This window comes from Sebastes umbrosus, chromosome 6, assembly GCF_015220745.1.
Source record: "Sebastes umbrosus isolate fSebUmb1 chromosome 6, fSebUmb1.pri, whole genome shotgun sequence".
Classification (NCBI taxonomy): Eukaryota; Metazoa; Chordata; class Actinopteri; order Perciformes; family Sebastidae; genus Sebastes; species Sebastes umbrosus.
In genome coordinates, this window is record NC_051274.1 from 31,400,970 (window position 1) to 31,419,805 (window position 18,836).

Genomic DNA, 18,836 nt, shown 5'->3' on the forward strand with positions numbered 1-18,836 from the left:
TTAGGTTAACTCCTTCAAAATCCGACCGACACTGTTCTGTCTTTCAGAGGTTGTAGCGGGCTCAGTTTTAAAGCTAGAGTGAAGATACTGGTATCACATGTAACTAGGAAAACATTGGAATCCATCGGTACCAACCATGTCATGCTAGCTTGTCATGAAGAACGCTAAATAAGGCTCCAAATTAACACTAAATTTTGGCGAGGAAAAATTGGAATGGCCATTTTCAAAGGGGTCCGTTGACCTCTGACCTCAAGATATGTGAATGTAAATGGGTTCTATGGGTACCCACAAGTCTCCCCTTTACAGACATATAGCTAACACTGCAGTGACACAAATTAGAGTGTTTTTTTAAGCGAAAAAGTGATGTTGGAGACAAACCCTGCTCCAGTAAAAGGCAGTGATGGGTGAGGCTAAGCTACATTTTTATGTGGGTCATTACAGCTGACAGCACGTTTATAGCTCAGTTTGTCTGATCAGAAGTGGGCCTCAAGTTTCAAAAGTTTGAGAACCTATGCACTATTCGACATCCAGAGCATTAATATAGCAGCAAACAACTATTGTCTAAGTAAAGATATAGAGTAATGTCTACCTGAGCAGAGAATGAAGGCACTCTCCCTCTGTGTGTTGTAATCAGAGCTTCTCCGTGCTTTGTTGACATAGCCGGGCCGGCCGCAAGTGCACAAATAGACGGAAGTGTAGCGCCCACTCTTCAGGTTAACACTGTTAGCTCTGTCAGCACTGTTGCTATAGTTTTCACTGTTAGCACCGTTAACCGTTACGAGCTGCCGGCTCAGCCGTCGCCATGTTGAGAGCCATACGGAGGCAATAGAAATGCTCCCAATCTCTCATTTAGCACCTTTAACTGTAAAAGTTCAAACTTTCCATTATTCTGCAGCTCAAGGCCCTCTTACTTGCTTGTTCTGAGCTTACAAATTTAAATTTTGCTGTTTAGGTCAAAAGCTCCAGATTAAGCGAGTAAGAGGACCTTGAGGGGCGTTGCTAAATCAATATTTTGAATTTTTTTAAAAAAGAGGTTTAATAATTTTTCTGTCATGTAATTATCATATTAACATGTTAGTTCTCGCACGTTACGTTAAAAAACAATATTCTTGTCCTTTCAGCTGCACAAAGACTGTAACAGCAGTGATGATACTGTAAATCTGCTCGTCATGTAAAAACACACCGTTTACCTCGTTAACTACCAGTAACCACCCAAAGCCTCGTGTGCATTTTCCTGTCAGGTGTTGAGGCAGATGTTTAAATTGCTGTCTGGTCATCACGTTGGGACACAGGCCTCCATGTTTCTCCTGTGCTAATGATGAACATCTGTTCACCGTTCCCATGCCTTCTTCTCACAGATGCATAAAAAATCATGCAATTTAGAGGCAGCTCGTTCTGGGAATAACACGCCAGCTGTTGGCACATTTTTCAATTTTCATGCAGCACTTTACAATGTAGCTGTCATTTACTGACAGTAGAACTTCTGTTTCTCACCAGAACAAGTTGCTGCTGCTTAGTATTCAAACTAACCCTTGTAATGTTATGACGACTATGTATCGAAGCTTCGTTTAGTTGAAATTGTGTTCCTTGTCACAAAACACAGGCTTTTCAACATGTTGAAAGATATGCTGAGCTTGTTAACATTTTTATTTTAACTCAAACGTCTAAGACTACGACGCAGTATTAGGGCCACTTTGAGGGAAAAAAACATCAGAGATTTCGAGAATAAAGTCATACTATTACGAGAAAAAAAGTCGTAATATGACTTTATTCTCATAATATTATGACTTTATTCTCTTAAACTTGTGACTTTATTCTTGTAATATTATGACTTTTTTCTCTTAAATTTATGACTTTATTCTCATAATCTCTGATTTATTTTCTTTCCTCAATGTGACCTCAATACTCCGTTGTATAAGACATATGGAGCAACGATGGTGTCCGGTCATCATTACATTGTCTTCTGCTGGCTGACATGTAGATTTAAGGGCAGCATGTGATGGCAGCACATCCCTCCTTCCCTCCACATAAGCTCCCTCTCTCTCTCTCTCTCTCTCTCTCGCTCTCTCTGTACACGTGAGCCTGGACGTCGTGTTTATCTGATGTCAGACAGATCAGACCCAGAGCTCGGCACACAGCAGCAGCCAGCTGATAGCTGCCACCACCACCACTATCACATCACGTTATGCAACAGTGTGTGTGTGTGTGTGTGTGTGTGTGTGTGTGTGTGTGTGCCTGGAGAGCATACTGTAGTTGCTTTGAGTGCTGACTGGCGACAGCTGTTTAAGAACAGGGTGACTTATGTTCACTTTTAATAAGTGTTTTGGGAAGTCATGTTTTGCTGTTTAACATGTACTCAGTGTGAATGAAACTTTAAGTGGTTCTTCATCCAAATTATATCTTTTTAGTATCAAACACTGACTCATGTCGGCTGGAAAGGTGACAATAAAAAGCTCCTTTACAGAGAACAGTGTATGCTTGAATTAAAGGTTCTATATGTGATAACCAGAGCATTAATATAGCAGCAAACTACTGTTTGCTATGTAAAGATACAGAGGAGTAATGTCTACCTGAGCAGAGAATGAAGTTTCCCTCCCTCTGTGTGTGTTGTAATCAGAGCTTCTCAGTCCTTTGTTGACGTCGCCAGGCCAGCCGCGCGTTCATTTCAGTGCATGTTCGTACACGTGAGCGTGCCCCACTGGCTACCTCGCGGCCGAAGCGAAGCACCCACCCTCTTTAAAAAAATTAAGCAATAAAAGGACAGTAGATGCTAAAATATATAAGTGAAATTAAGAACAGAGACCATTAAGAATAATAAAAAAGAGAGAGAGAATTAATGAAAAATATTAAATTTAAAAAATATTTTATAAAATAAACATTATTAATATAGTATATTAATATAAAATTAATTAATATAAATTAGAATGACATTAATTATAAGATAGATTAAATAAATTTGTTTAAAAATGTTCACAGAGCCTACATGTCTTATACCTTTTGGTAGGGTATTCCATAATTATGGATGGAGTTTAGATATATTTGGGTATAATATGGATGAATTACAGAGAAGTGATTATTCTGATTATTCTGAGTGGTTTGAGGATATTGTGATACTATAAAATTCAATTTGAAAAAATTGAAATAGAAGGAAAATAACTTATTCATTTATTGCTTTTAGCCACTTTAAATTGTGGGTCATGAGGGATGGAGTCTAAATAAAAGCAATTTACAGTCTCCAATTCCCCTGAAATGTTGATTAAATGAAACCCAAACAAACAAAAAAGAAAGCGATCATATAATACAAGTGAAGACCAAAGCTGAATGCACAAAAAGAGCACGTAAGCTGCTGTTAAGCCATCTGAAACAATTCACACATACAATCTGACAGGAATAATGAGAGCAGCACGTCGCACAGCAGTTAGAAAACAAACAGTACAGTAAGTCCTCCGTGATCTCTGATGTCTCAGTGAAGATAAACCAGTCTATCCCTCTGCAGATGGGTCTTAAAGGAGCTGCCAGAAGTTACTTTTATTTCATTGTCATGCCAAACAAAACACAAATTGTACCCAAAATAAAAGAAAAAAGCTCCAACCTTAAACTTTATCCTGATTAAGGGTGTTTTTTTTCTCATCTCCGAGGCTTTAATTTAAATGTTTTGTCTGTATATAGCCAACTCACTCAGTTTATGCATCATTCATATTTATAAAATCCAACAAAATTTTTCTCTCCGCTCATTTATTCAGGTTTTTTCCCTTCTGTTTGCAAGAGCGTATGGAACCAGGTAGTTTGTCTCTTCGATGTGCTTAACATGCAGCACTCGTGTAAACATGACTGGAAGGAAATTATACACTTATTGGAGATTCATTGTCAAAAACTTATCATTTAGGGACAGAAAAAATTTGCCAATTCAGAAGAGAATAGCTCTATAGAAGGAGTTAAGTAGTAATAATAATATGTATCTCCAAATTTGGTGATTTTTAATTTTTTTTTCTCTTTTATTTCTTAGGCTAAATTTAAAACCTACTGCATTATGTGGTAAATGCATTGACAAAAAGCTGAAAATAGGACTGTCTTTCTAAGCTAATGAAAAACGTTTTTCTTAGTGCAGGGGTCTGCAACCTGTGGCTCTTTAGCTCCTCTCCAGTGGCTCCCTGTGGATTTTTTAAAATGGAAATGAATAACTGTTTTTTGTTATCATTTTCATTTTTATTTATCATTGTTGTAGGTCTAATGTACGATGGTACAACAGAGTATTAGGGCCACATTGAGGGAAAATAAATAAACCTGAGATTTCGAGAATAAAGTCATAATATGACGAGAATAAAGTCGTAATATTATGAAAATAAAGTCAAAGGTTTATGAGAAAAAAGTCGGAGTATCATGAGAATAAAGTAATAATATTATAAAGTAGTAATTTTACGTATTATTTTTTTTCTTTCATGTTAAGTTATGACTTTATTCTCGTAATATTACAAAGTTTTTTCTCATAAAATTCTGACTTTATTGTGGAAATCTCCTATTTATTTCCCTCAATGTGACCGTAATACTCTGTAGTACATTTGCTCTTTGGCCCTCACTGCATTAGACTTATACAGTATACTATAGACGATAGACTATAAGCTGTGTTACCTTCATCACAATGCTCAATGTTTTGCGGCTCCAGACATTTTTTTTTTTTTTTGCCTAAAATAGCTCTTTTGATAGTAAAGGTTGCTGACCCCTGTCTTAGAGATGCATGATTTTCACAAGATTTTCCTCATGTTTGCAGAAAAAATTATTTAAATATAACTGTAATAATTAAAACATTTTCATACTTTATTTCAGGTAGGATATCTACTGATGGACTGCCGACCTCAGTATTTCTAAAAATCAACATAATTGGAAGGGAGGCCTTTATTTTAGAAAGAAAGTTTGAAGCCACATGACTCTCTCCTAACCCGGCCCGGCGCTAAAAAATATAACTCCCCCCCCATAAATTTGAGAGGAAGGATAAAAGTTTCCAGCCCAAAATGAATGTGATCAGCTCCACCTTTCATCTTCAAAGCGTGCGGCAGCTGCAGGAGCGAAGGAGGTGACTCTTCCTCCCACCTTATGACTCAACATTTATTAAACAAAAAAGCCGGCAGGGATCCAGAGAAGAGGGAGGGAGAGAAAGGGCACACATGCTGTGGAGTAATGCAGCGCTGCACAATCACTCACAGCAACACACACAAAGCTCTGCAGACAGACACCACCCTTAAACCTCATGACTAGACTGTATATATATGAGATTTACTCTCAGTTCATTCAACTGGCAGCATCTAAAGCCGTCTCCCTCAGACGCTCAGCCCGTTCTGTTTATTTGTATCCGTCTCTGATCGTTACTGTCTTCTGCTTGTGCACAATATAACAGTTATATACAGGAATTTATAAAGAAAATACAGAAGTCTATTGACAGATGAGTGATTATAGCCCCAGATCCTGTATAGTTTAGCTTATAGCCTCATGCTAGCTCATTAACACTGTAGGCTACCACACACTAATTAAAGACAAAGCTCGGCAGTTGGCCTCAGTTATACAGCGATGGGGTGTCTTAAATGCAAACACATTAAACACATTTTTCAATCCAACACTTTGGTTTATGACTAACACCTGCAAAACTATAGATATTCCCATCAACCACAGCTGCACTTTGTGTTTCAGTCTTGTTTTTATCTTATTACAAACTCTCTCTAGATATTCTCAGAGCTACGAAGTCTTCTGCAGTGTGCATGCACGTGAGAGTGGAGCGAGTTGAGTGAAAGCAGGCAAAGGAGCAGAGACTCTGGTCCTGGAGACCAAAGCTGCGGTCTCCCCCGCGTACTACGACCGCGGCCAACACTGTTTAACAGACGGGCATCACTAGATATAACTTTGCGGTTTTGGTGCTTCCGTGTAGTTTGTGTTGGAGTCTGAGTCTGAACAGCGTAGCCACATGCGAGCGTGCATTGGGACATCGACCCGGATTGATTTATGCGTGTAAGAAGTTACAAACAGTCCCTTTAAAGGTTGCTCGCTGTCAGACTCTATCATGTAGGTTATATTCTGTATCAACTTGTTCAGCTTTTAATTGAAGTTATATGTTTGCACTGACACATTAAAACCAATACAGGTTTTCATGTGTTGTGTTGTTTTGTTTTTTTGGCAGCACCATTCCATCAAATTTAAATATTCTAAATGTGATTTTGAACACATTTCCTCAAAAGTCAACCTGACATGTTTTGGTGTCTTTGGAAACTCTGGGATCTCCACTAGAATTCAAATTAAGGCTGTGTGAGTGTGAATAGTGTTTGGCTGCACAGCGTGAGATTGTTCCGGTTGACCCTGGCAGGTCAGTGGAGGTCAAGAGGTCAACAAGAAGAAATGGCCTTCTCACTGTATATTTAGAGGGAGGAATTCTCACTAATATTTCTATCTGTTTCAACCACAAACACTTTCCATATTTTGGCAATGCACTGGGTTTGAAACTCCTTTTGATGCTGCCCACACAGTGCTGCATTTTGCCACCCAAGTTTTGGTACTTGTTGCATTGAAACCTACTTATGAGAAGCACTTTTTCAATTCCTCCTCCTGCACCTGGTCGCTCTGAATGTGGACCATATGTTGGTTTAGCTGCTGTGGGGTCAGTGAGCTCCTGTGGACCACCTGTGTTACATCTCACTTTGTGATTAAAAACATCCCATTTCAAACCCATCAACCACCGGCCATAAGAGACTTGTTGCAGCAAAGCTTTTTTACAGCTTCCGCTCTGTTTCCCTCCTGACTGTTATGGCACGCTGCTCCCCTGAAGGCGTATACGGACTCCAGCCATCTGCTCGAGCTCTTTCTAGCTGTGATATTTCTTTGACAGAAGCTTATTTCCACAATACAGTATATACTCTCAGGATCAACATACCTGTCCACCTCCAGGATTCCCACTCCAATTCACTGTGTGAGGCTCATTTCCTGTAGGTATGTGATACAGTGTGTAGGCAAAATGTATGGAGATGTCATCTCTGGTTTTTGCATATGACACATGAAGAAGAGGAGAGCATTGTGGGAAGAATTCAAAAGCATTTCTGTCTTTTGTTGGTGAAGACATATTGCATGTGTCCAACATTTGACTCTTGAGATATTTGAAAATTTCTAGGGCTGTCAATCGATTAAAATATTTAATAGCGATTAATCGCATGATTGTTCATAATTAATCGCTCATTTTCTATCTGTTCAGAATGTACCTTAAAGGAAGATTTGTCAAGTATTTAATCCTCTTATCAACATGGGAGTCGACAAATATGCTGCTTTATGCAAATGTATGTATATATTTATTATTAGAAATCAATTAACAACACAAAACAATGACAGATATTGTCCAGAAACCCTCACAGGTACTGCATTTAGCATAAAAAGAATATGCTCAAATCATAACATGGCAAACTGCAGCCCAACAGGCAACAACAGCTGTCAGTGTGTCAGTGTGCTGACTTGACTATGACTTACCCCAAACTGCATGTGATTATCATAAAGTGGGCATGTCTGTAAAGGGGAGACTCGTGGGTACCCATAGAACCCATTTACATTCACATATCTTGAGGTCAGAGGTCAAGGGAACCCTTTGGAAATGGTCATGACAGTTTTTCCTCGCCAAAATTTAGCGTACGTTTGGAGCGTTATTTAGCCTCCATCGCGACAAGCCAGAATGAAAGATCAGTTGCGTTAATGCGTTAAAGAAATTAATGGCGTTAAAACGAATTTGCGCTAAACTTTGACAGCCCTAAAAATTTGTAATTGTTATATTTTTCATCTTAAAGGTGCTAAATGCGACATTGGGAGCATTTCATTGCCTCCGCACAGCTCTCAACATGGTGACAGCTGAGCCAGCGGATCGTAGCTAACAGTGCTAACAGTTAAAAACAAAGGCAACGTTCTGATTACAACACACAGAGAGGGAGAGTGACTTCCTTCTCTGCTCAGGTAGACATTACTCCTCTATATATCTTTACATAGCAAATAGTTATTTGCTGCTATATTAATGCTCTGGATGTCGTATTGAGCACCTTTAAAGCTCCTATAGGTGCTGAAAAGGCTTATCCGCGTGTTCTGGACATCACAAATCTACTCTTTGTGCAAATATAAGCTCACCAAATGTTATAAATGTAATAAATATTTATTAATATATGCACACGTTCCAGCTCAGGCCTAACAGTAACTAGACAGGCCTGTAACTGGCTGTCATAACAAACAGACTCTGGCTGTGCCATCAGGCCTGAAGTATGCATCATGTCGACTGAAATAAGCATGAGTGACTGCTGTTGCTGCTGCGGGAGCAGAATATACTTATAGACAGAGAAGATCCAACTACAACAATAACACAAGTGCCGAAGCCAACTGCAACGAGAGGAATCCACAATAATAATTCAGCGTCTTTGTCTGATGTGTCATTTTTAGGGAAGTTGTGTCCTTTTCCATCACTGAAAGCTTCTTTTCTTCCAGCTTTATTTGAGCGACAGTGAGTGAGTTGAGATTAAAGCCACCTGATAAAATTCTCCAAACTTCCTTTCTCATTTTAATTCACCCGACGCAGGAGGAATGTGATAAAATTCCTCCCCGAGGAGGTCGGGGAGGGGAAGATGCACAGCCAGCAGCAGCAGCAGCAGCAGCCCTGGCATTGATTAATGAAACAGACTCCGAGCTCTTAAAGTTCAAAGCTGTATTTATTACTCTGTTTTCTTTTCAGCACATGATGGAGTCTGTAAACCGATAGATATGTTTTCAGAGGCAGATAAATCTTAGTGTGTTTGTGTGACTAGTATTCTAACATGTTGGGATGATCTGTCGATTTAAGAGCCTCGCACACGATGAAGCATCAAATCGAAAGCAGGATAAAGCACACTGTGACTCGCTGAGCTATTTGTGGACTTTGACCCCAGATAAATAATTGGGAGCAGTGAAGCCGGCGCAGCATCCCGCTGAATGCTGGGAATGCGTAGAATGACTCAGCGTTCTCGGCGGGGAGTTGGCAGAGTGGACATCCATCACACCACCACTACGGTCTGTTGGTAGCCTATAGGAACCTAATGCCTGCTCCCACTATTGGCTCACTGTGCAGACGCTGCTGACTGCTGAGGGAGTATTACTAACCTTGTTCAGCCCCGGGGGGGTCGAACCCATCTGAAGGAAGGAGTTATTAGTGGAATTAGCCAAAACTGAAATCATGATTATGTCTGAATCAACACTGACTGGATTTCCCTCCAGCCTCATTACCATGTTGGTGTCTGCAGCACCAGCAAATAGATTAAAGGAAAATTACACCTTAAGATGCCACATCACATTGAGATGTTTTTGTTTTTTTGTATCTCATGAGACCACAAACAAGCTCTTCTTTCCAGATGGCGAGTAATTAACGAGAGAAATCCATTAATAAAGAGAGAGAGAAATCTGTGGGGATGCTGTCACTGCGACTGTCTGTAGCTATGGCTACCGCCTCCTCTCTATCCTACGACACATGCAGAGGATGGACAAAATAACAGGAACACATCTAGCCTATAAATTAAAGCAATCCAATAAGGACAACACCAAAAACTACAGCCGCTCTGTCAAATAGCATCAATAACATTTCACAAGTGTTGTGTGTCAACCTCCTGCAAACGCACACTACCATTTCTTGTGCTAAATACGGGATTGGGTGCATTTTTATCGGCTCTCAACGGCTCTCAACATGATGATGGTGAGCTGGTGGCTGCTAGCTAACAGTGCAAACAATGGCGAAAGTGCTGACAGAGCTAGTAGTGTTTACCTGAGGGGGGAACCGAAGGATGGGTGCTACGCTTCCACGATGATGCCGTCAGTCAGGACGGCGTTATCAGCTGTAACCATCATATGAAAGCACAAAGCGGCCGGTGTGCAAGATTAACTGGTGTTTGAATTAACTGGTGATATATACCCGTGTCGTAAGAGTGTCCTTTCAGGACCCATTGTCGACTAAACAGGAAATAAAAATAAACATTTTGATCGCTTCATCTCTCTTTATATCACATTCATGTGTCGGTATCTTTTGAAAGATGCTGATCTCAGGATGCTTGCAGCGAGGACAAGAGTAAAGTAGGTGGTCGGTGTCGATGCTTGTTCAAAACACTCAGTAAATCCTTTACAAAATGTTCTTGTTGATTTGAGACCTGTCTCACTACTAGATTATTTTTAAACACCACTTAATCTTGCACACCGGCCCGGCTATGTCAACAAAGCACGGAGAAGCTCTGATTACAACACACACAAAGGGAGACTTCATTCTCTACTCAGGTAGACATTACTCCTCTATATCTTTACATAGCAAACAGTTGTTTGCTGCTATATTAATGCTCTGGATATCAAAGTTAGCATCTTTAGACAGGACTGACACGGGGAACACGGGGGCCTGCACACCTCTGGAGCTGCTCATTGTGACGCCCTCTATGAGCTCCATGTAAGAATCTGCAAATGCATATGCCAATACCAATCCCCGAAAGCTTTATTGGCATGAACGGAGGAGAGCCAGCACTGCCAAAGCATTTCAGAGCATCAATACGCTGATGATGAACCCGCTGGATCCTTATGCAACAGGGTAATTGATGAATGACACAGCAGCAGCTCTAACCAGCAGCACCTGGTATCATCAGATGATGATGATGCAGATATTAGTGACTGATGACTGTTTTTACCAGCTGATTATATACAAGTATTTCTTTATTGACATACTGTATAACCTGTATGTATTTTCTAATTTTCTCTCACACACACACACACACACACACACACACACATACACACACCCTTCAATCATGCTCTCACAAACACAAGAGGAGGCGGTTCTGAGGTGTCACTGCGGGCGCTTTCATCTGTCTGCAGGTGCCGTTGCCATGGCAACAATGGATGGAAATTCTGGCAGTGAATCATGAGTTCACTGTCGGTTCAACCCTCCGCCCTGAGATCAGGTCCTGACCTCCTCTGGGGGCGCCCCCTGAGAATAATGTGAAATGAGATTCTGCCCATGCACGTGCAACATGCAGCTTCTTTTTTTTTTTTAAACATGCACCGGCTCCCAGCTCTCTCCATGACACCCGTATCCACGGGCCCTACACTTAAAATTAGAGAGCAGCTGTCCCTGGATTATCTTATCCTGAGACGGATTCCTAGAATACCCTGGACAGAATTAACCTGAGGGCGACGCAGAGGAGCTGGGAGCCATTTTGGGGGGTGTCGTTGTACGTAAATGACTATTTTGAACTGTGTCAGTGTCCTGGCGGCGGCCTGGCAGCAGGCATGAACGCTTGTTAGTTTGTATATGAATCTGCCAAAGTGAGGGCATTGTACTCGACCTCCTCTCTCAACGCCTCTTTTTTTAGGGTTAAGGTTATAATTAATTTTTGTAAGGCTTAAATCAGGGGTTAGAGGTTAAAGGGGCAAGATGTGAGCCTCAGGAATTGCTTGTTAACAGGGACACCTGTGAGCGTTGAGTCAACGATAGTCAGCGTCCTGTTGCTCGCGTTTGGGCTCGCACTACATGCACACTTCCGTATTTGGTATTTCACTCTGAATGGATTGCAAAGTTATGTCGGATATTGTCTGGTTATGTATTTCCTTTTGTGCATCAACATGTTGTCACTGTGAAATGGTGTTAAACCTTTTCACTCCAATTTTGATGTTTTTAATTACAGTTGCAAGCTCCTCTGAGGGTTGAAAAACAATTACAGATTTGAGGTTTATATAAACATTTTACACTTTAAGAATTTAAAAAAACAAAAAAAACTTAAGCCGGCAAGCCAAAATATAGTTTATTTTTCTGAGTCCCTAAAGAGGTTTTTGAGAGAGTCACTTGGTCACTTGTCACTGGGAGTGTAGCTGTATTTTTCTGTGTGTGTGTGTGTCTGTGTGTGTGTGTGTGTGTGTGTGTGTGTGGTTGCTCATTGGTTTCCTAACAGAGCCCCAGTGACAGCCTATTTACAGTAGCATCCCACAGGGCCGGGCTGCTGCTCTATGGAAAATATACCCAAACACCTCTCGTGGGTGTAAACACGTTGGGGGGCTTTTTCACAAACTGACAGCAGGAACCGCATCTCATCAGGAGGGCTGTTGCATTATCTCCACGGTGAAATACGCAGTCTTGACCAAATGATATTATTCATTCACACCTATAATTGCAGGGGGGCTCTTTATAAGGGAGACGTTCCCATTCATCTCAATCTGGGCTCCCAACTGTACAAATATGGAAGCACGAGTAGCGTGCGGTGTTTAATGAGCCTATGTGAGGCGGTCGTTAGTGCAGGAAGAGGCGCTGGATTATTGATGCCTCTGGGCTCATTTCTGTTCGTCTCCTCAGGGAGGAGGTGTGCTCACTCACCTCCAGCCTGGGTGACAGCCGGGTATGAATTACCTTCCCTATCCCCCCCACCCCATGCTGACACTGCAGCTAGCGGCCAGCATTTTAATATGGAGACAAGTCAGGGAGAAACGGGAAGGATAAGCAAGTAAGGGGAAAAAAGACGAGAAGATGTGTGTGCGTGTTCATAAATGTATAGTGTGTGTGTGTGTGTGTGTGTGTGTGTGTGTGCAGCTGTTGGGAGTGATTTTGTGTTGGAGGAAAAAGAGGCAGAAAGATAAAAAAGACGGGGAGTGGCAGTGAGGAGAGAGATGAGAGGAGAGATGAGGCCCAGCGAGTTGAAAATCAATAATTAAAAGGTCATGTGGAGAGAGAGAGGGAGAGAGAGAGAGAGAGAGAGGGAGATAGAGAGAGAGAGAGGGAGAGAGAGAGAGAGGGAGAGGGAGAGAGAGACCGAGGTCTTTTAACTTAATAATACCTTAATCCTCCGTTAGCATGCAGCTAAAATCTCCTGCTTCTTCATCACGTGAGGTCACAGGGGATGCCGGCACCGATGCACCATGGGATTTATTCATGCAAAACTTCCATCCTGCTTTATAAATGCACTCATACTATACTGTATATACATAATTACTTCTGAGCTCCATGTGCCAGCGATGTACTGTAATTGCTGAATAATACATAGTGTAGTGTGCTTACACATGCATTATATTAAACAAACACTGTGGTAGTCAGCGCGTACATACTGATGGAGACCTTATTTATAGGTATCTTTATCGAAAACATTTTTATGTAGAAGAATATTCAAAAAAATATTCATCCACAGAGCTTTTAGAAAGGTGCACAAAATTATTAATAAAAAATTATTATGATTGTGAATTAATGATTTTAAACATTTTGGCAGGGAAGATGTATGGCACCTAGAGTCGGACTCTCGTCGACCAACGACGTGCTGGGCTTGGAGCAGCCACTCGACCACCGTGTTAAAGACCCAAGCGTAGCTAACTAGTTTCTTTTCAGCCGTCCCAACACGGCCGATTACAGCGCATGCATGTTTTAATAAAAATATTGATTATAAGCGCCATTTACCAGTGCCAAGTTTGTGTTTGTTTGGATGCTAAAGAGAGGCAAAGTCCCGCCCCTTCTGGTGGACCACCATGGGACCTTATTTCGGAAAAATATGAACGGTAGTCAACGACAAGAGACAAATAGTTTTTTTGATCCTGTTTGAATTGCGCCATGAATCACACATATGATGTTTGTCAATTTAAAGGGACTGTTTGTAACTTCTTACACGTATAAATCAATCCGGGTCGGTGTCCCATGCGCGCTCGCATGTGGCTACGCTGTTCAGACTCAGACTCCAACACAAACTACACGGACGCACCAAAACCTCAGTTATAGTATCTAGTGAAGCCCGTCTGTTAAACAGTGTTGGCCGCGGTCTCCAGGGCCGGAGTCTCTGCTGTACTCTGCTCATCTGCCTGCTTGCCTTCACTCACACACCGCGCGCGTTCTCGCTGTTTCGCTCCACCTCACGTGCATACGCGCTCACTACACACTGCAGAAGAGTTAGTTTAGCTCTGAGAATATCTAGTGAATGTACAGTGGACGTTTGTGCAGAAATAAATGCTGCAGCTCCTCCAGACCAACAGAGGTTTTCCGTGTCTTGTGAAGTGACGGGGCTCCGCAGAGAGAAACGTTATCGTCTCCGACCAAAACTCCAGTGTCTCCCCTGTTCCCTCCGGCCGCGGTCGGGAGGCTGAAGCAGGAAAAGCCAACACTAGGATCAGCATTGATTCATGGAGAGACCTTTGTCTGGTCAGCTAACATTACTGCCAAGCAGCTGAAATATAGAGTGATATTGTGGTTTTAGCTGACGTGTGTTGCCTCACTGTTTTGAGCGATGCTCGTTCACGTCTATGTAGAGTGAGCACAAGCGCGAGTGCGAGCAACAGGACGCTGACTTTCGTTGACTTAACGGCCACAGGAGTCGCTGTTAACAAGACATTTCTGATTCTTACATAGAGTCCCTTTAAAAGATAATTTTGCAAGTCAAGAAAGTCGCTCTGTAGAGCTACACCTATGTCGTTTCCTGGCCGAAGAGAGCTGCTCACGACCGACACAACGCAGTTTGAGCTGCGCTCGCCGCACATCACAGCGTGCAGCGCCCGAGTTGGGCTTTTCTCGACGCAGCTTACTACTACTTATTATTTATTATTTTGTTATTTTCATTCTTTAAAAGTCACCAGAATGCAGGAAACAAAGTCTCTGAGGACCCCAAGTAATATTATTAATATTAATATGAGTTATATTATGAAGAGAGCTTAAATATTAAAGCCAAGCCACTCCGCCTTTGATTGTGTATATCCTTATCAGGTGTTCTTTGTTGTGTGTATGTTGAGCAGAGTTATAGTGCATTATTTAATTATCAAATAAAATTCAATCAATCAAGATCAATGAAATGCTCCATTTAGACACCCGGTGTAATCAGTGAGTGCATCACGAGCTCTCTAACTTGGACAAGTGTCAGACTTTTTTGTGAGGAAAAGGCCGAGCTCAACAAAATCTATAATGAATCAACACACTTAACCTAATGGATGCATTAGGAGCAGCTTTCCACCTTCCTGAGCATCTTGCAGCTCTGATGTCTTAATTCTGATAAGCTTTCTTAAAGCTTCTCTATACGACATTCAGAGCATTAATATAGCAGCAAACATCTATTGTCTATGTAAAGATATAGAGGAGTAATGTCTACCTGTTTTATCAACGCTCAAAGGCCCTGTTCAGACCTGGTATTAACATGCGTCCTCAGTGATCGGATCACATTGGACAGCTCTAAGTACAGGTGTGAATGCACTCAAGACGCATTGAGATCGGATCTTTCAGACCCCATTCAGAGGTGGTCTGAGCCACATATGGACACATTCTTTTAGCAGTGTGTACGCAAATGCGTCCTGGGCCACATTAAGGACCGCCTACTCATCTGACGTCCCGCTGGGATCCGCGGGGTCTATGCGCTCCTCATGTGAATAGACAGACAGACGCCTCGCGGCATGGAAACAGCCTCTGTGCTCTACTTTATTCTGTCAGTACAACTGTATTTTATTATATACATACATAATCTACAGACTATCAGACAGGAAGTGCATTATTATCATACTATCGGAGATGTGTCGACGTTTTTGATCTGGCGCTTTGCGCTGAGCTGACACCCGCCCACCTGCTCGCTTTCTCTCATCCCCGGTACTCTGGAGCTCTGTACCAACTGTTGCCTGGCAAAGGCGGCGTTGCAGGCAGCACGAAGGTCCCCGGGGACCGCCGGTACAATAACTTTATATTTTGATGTTTATACAATGTACCAGAATACACGAATATGTAGGATATTACTACTGACATTCATGTAATATTACGTCACAACGTCTGCTGTATTAGACAGTGTTTACTGCGTGTTTATTAGCATATAGGGCGGGGAAGTGAGATCGGATCACAAGTGGTCACTCAGGACGCATGTGGAGATGCATTTTAATGCCAGGAGAGAATAGTCGTATTTAATACATGTTAATACCAGGTCTGAACAGGGACAAAGTCGTTTCCGGTTGCTCTAGCTTTTGTCATCGGGCGAGGGGGAATCATGAACTGAGTTTGACCGCGGTTATTTCAATTGCTTCCCCGTCTGCGGTGCTGACCCGTTCAATTAATAATCACTGATCTAGGTTAATGGCAGGCTAACAACATAATTATGAGCAGCGAGGGAGCCGGATAGAGACACTGTAATGGGACCCGAGCCGACAGCAGAGACCCCGATACGTCTGTGTGATTTACTCAACAGATTAAAGTGTGTTTATGACTGACCTCAGGCCAGAGGTCAAATTAATATCACACGAGGGGATCAGACAGTGGTCTAATGTTCATCATTAGACGCAACTGAACTCACACAGAGGGGAATACTTCTGCTTTAAATCTGGGGAAAGCAACATTTAACGCTTACATAAAAAGAGGTTCAATGAGTTAATATTTCAAGTGATGAGCCTCCTTTTTTTAACTGGTTTGTCCTGTAATCAGATATGATTTGTTATCATATAATTTGCCGGATGTTTGTTGAAACCGGGCAAGTTTCAGGTCAGCATGCTCCCAAACGCGCCGCACTCTCAGCGGTCAGAGACGACGGAGTACACACACACACACTGGCTCCGAGCCATTTTTAAACCTCCTCCACTTTAATATCACCCACTCGCCATATGAGCCTCCTTCAAGGGTAATGAGGGAGCAGACTGCTCTCTTCCGCTGTCTGGACAGCAGGTTTTCCCATATACACAAACACACAGGGACGCAGATTTTAATCACAGACATGTCTCAACTTGGGGGTTGTTAAAACGGGTGGGCAATGTGTTTGACTGCTTCTGTGTTAATATCTTTATCCGGTGTGTGGGTGTACACATGCAAGCTTTTTTTGTGCATGTCAAGAGAGAACCTTTTTTCGTCTGACTGGACCGCAGCTCTATCAGATTTAACTCAAGTATCGACACCATCCTCCATGTGTTCATTTTAATTTTAAACTTTTTAACCCTCTGAGACCCACAAAAGACCATTTTTTTTTATTTCTTAGGGATTACAGGGGGTCTTTAGATGCAGATAGCAGATCAACAGTAGATGTCACATAGAAGTGGTGTACATCATCTGAAAGCTGAGAACCTGAAGATTAATTTGAGATGCAGCTCAGCACTGTGTGTCAAGTTGTTCTAGTCATAAATCAGAAATAAACATTAATTAATTTAATAATTAAAATCAATTGTAAAAGTGTATGTGTTTAGAACATTATGATTGAAGTATATGATGGTCATCCCCATGCTCTATTTTGTCTCATAAAATGTTGCAGCAATTTTTGGGGATAGCATTTGTTACACAGATTTGTTGCTAAAGTTAACAATTATTTTACCACTGGAGAATTGATGAAAATGATCAATAATCCCTCCAAAATACCACATTAAGACACCAAGACCTTGAGGAACACCGTAGAAAAAGCCATGCTGTGATTTGGTACCAATGTATTCTTTAGGTTTTCCATTTTCAATTCATGTGATTAGTTATATCTGTAAAACTCGGTGAGACTCTTGCGGGTCTCAGAGGGTTAACTGGATATTATACACTAGTGATAATAAATTCAACTTATATAACGCTTTTCAGGGACTCAAAGACGCTTAGTGATGACACAAGTGAACATTATACAATTGTGTTTTTCATGCAGTCGAGCTCTCAATGTTTAGGTCAAGTTCGTACTACTAGCTTTCTACTTGGAGTGGCAGAGACGACATAGGCTAGATGGCGGCGGCCAAAATGCCGAACTCGAGGCTTCAAAACGGCAGTCCACAAACCAATGGACAACGTCACGGTGACTACGCCCACTTCTTATATACAGTCTAAGGTTTATCCATTACTTTTATTTCAACCATGTATGGCACTTTTAGGTAACCATTTATCCAATACTTTAAGTTAACTGTTTCATCTATTTATCTGTTACTTTTAGTTAACTATGAACCATTTTTCGACTAATTTTAGCTGTTTAGACTTCTCTGCTCACCTGCTAGGCTATAGCTAGTTTTCACACACATGAATATGTTTTCCGGTGTTACAACTCCATATGTGTATATACATTTTCTTTTTATAAAATCGTAATTTCTGTTTTGCCAAATTAGTTGAGCTACTCTACAATCTTAGTTTGTACCCCCCTGCATCTGTAGTAGCTGGAGTACAAGTACCCCTGGTTGGATGTGTGATGTATACACACTTCTTCTTGCTACTACTTAATTTACATTTGAACGCAACAACTTTACGATGTCCAACATGTCTATATTCATCAGCTGCCATCCTCAGGGCTTTCATTTTCAGTGCTCAAAATGGGAGTCCCGCCGATCACAGATGAATGATTGGCCTCGCTGTGACAGCCATGTCAGTGCCCCCTCCCTAAACCCTCCGAGGTAATAAAGCCAAGGAGGTGAGAGTTTGACCCACAGCATGAACCCTCCCCATGGCATGTCAGAGGTGACCTTCTGTGGGGGTCAGGAGGTCAATGTCTTAAAAACAAGAACATCAGAATCATGGCGTCCGCACTCCTCCGAGCAACCTGATGCCCATCTGGAGGAATCCGAACCAAGCATGGGTGGCAAATACAGACGTTTTTCATTCATGAATTCATGATTTTATATTCTGTTTCAGATGCAATCAAACATGTTTGACATCTGATGCCGTGATAAATCTAAAATATGGCTCTTATAAATATGGATGTGACTGACTGAAAGCTTAATCTGCAGGCTCCTTGAGCCCTATAGAAACGACTGAAGTAGGTTATCCAGCCTCCATCTGTCAGATTCCCACTCACTCACACAATGTGTTTGGAGTGTCCTGGCCTTATATCAGTAACAATGGGGCCTGAGGGACAGCTGAAACTGCAGGCTATTGACAATGAAGAGGACCACAGAATGTC

General features: G+C 41.7%; 1 long non-coding RNA gene across 1 annotated transcript; it reads right to left on the bottom strand.

Annotated features, from left to right (window-relative positions):
* Nucleotides 1–176: 176 nt before the first annotated feature.
* On the bottom strand, nt 177–15,901 carry LOC119490134. Its single transcript, XR_005207337.1, has 3 exons — nt 15,725–15,901; nt 12,370–12,373; nt 177–187 (listed from the first exon to the last, which is right to left on the bottom strand). It is a non-coding gene; the product is annotated as an uncharacterized LOC119490134 (long non-coding RNA).
* Between the last annotated feature and the right edge of the window lie 2,935 nt (nt 15,902–18,836).